This window comes from Patiria miniata, unplaced genomic scaffold (assembly GCF_015706575.1).
Source record: "Patiria miniata isolate m_02_andy unplaced genomic scaffold, ASM1570657v1 HiC_scaffold_29, whole genome shotgun sequence".
Lineage (NCBI taxonomy): Eukaryota > Metazoa > Echinodermata > Asteroidea > Valvatida > Asterinidae > Patiria > Patiria miniata.
The window spans coordinates 25337125-25338082 of NW_024037068.1; positions in this window are offsets into that span (position 1 = coordinate 25337125).

Sequence of the window (958 nt, forward strand, 5' to 3'; positions counted from 1 at the left end):
ACACTTCTTTGTTAGTAAACCTGCCATCCAACCAACGTAAATGAATTGATTTAAAAACTGTGCAAAGGCAACCAAAATCTGCACAAATACAATGTACTTGTAGTTTTGAAAACAATCCCAAAATGAAAACATTCTTCAACTCGTCATCAAATCAAACTTTCAAAGGCATGTCGTAAAAACAAGAGAAAATACAAGCGACTGGCTATAATCATTTTACTTGGAGGAAAACTTTAACACCAAAATTAGTCATAAAAAATAGGAAAAATCATTAACCATTATACAATATAATGTCTGTGAAGCTATAAAATGAGTTTGAACTTACCAAAGAATGAACAGACCAAGTTGGAAAGGCAGGAATAAAAGACTTGGAAAAATGAGTTGTGTGCACTCCACTGCCGGTCTGCAAAGTGAGTAGGGTGTCGCAAAGGATTGCAGAGCACATGGCCTGTTATCAGTAGGCTCATTGTTCTAAGGGTCTAATTACAGTTCTGTTTTACCAGGGGGAAAATCTACTAAGAAAATCATTTTCCAGGGGGAAGGAAGTTAACTTAATATATGAAACAGAGAACAATCTAAAATGAGTGTCCCCTCTACACAAGCAAAGCACTAGTAGTTCACAAAAGTTGAAATGTAACTTCGTATCTTAACTTTCTAAAGGCATAATATTAATCATACATCAATGGTTGGTTCAATTTACTTGGCTAAATCGTCCATGGAGGCATATTTTACTTTTAGATATTTTTTTATAATTTGTCATGTAGGCCTAAATATTTATTTAAGCACTCCATCTTCTGTATTTGAGGAGACAACATTTGATTTACTCTTCTCTTCATTTTACAGAAATTAAACAACAGAGATAACATCAGAAAATTTGCTTCAGCCGTCCCTCGTTCCCATTTCGACACCGATCCCCCGGTGTCACATATGGACAGAAACATGGCAGTTGTATTTGCAATGA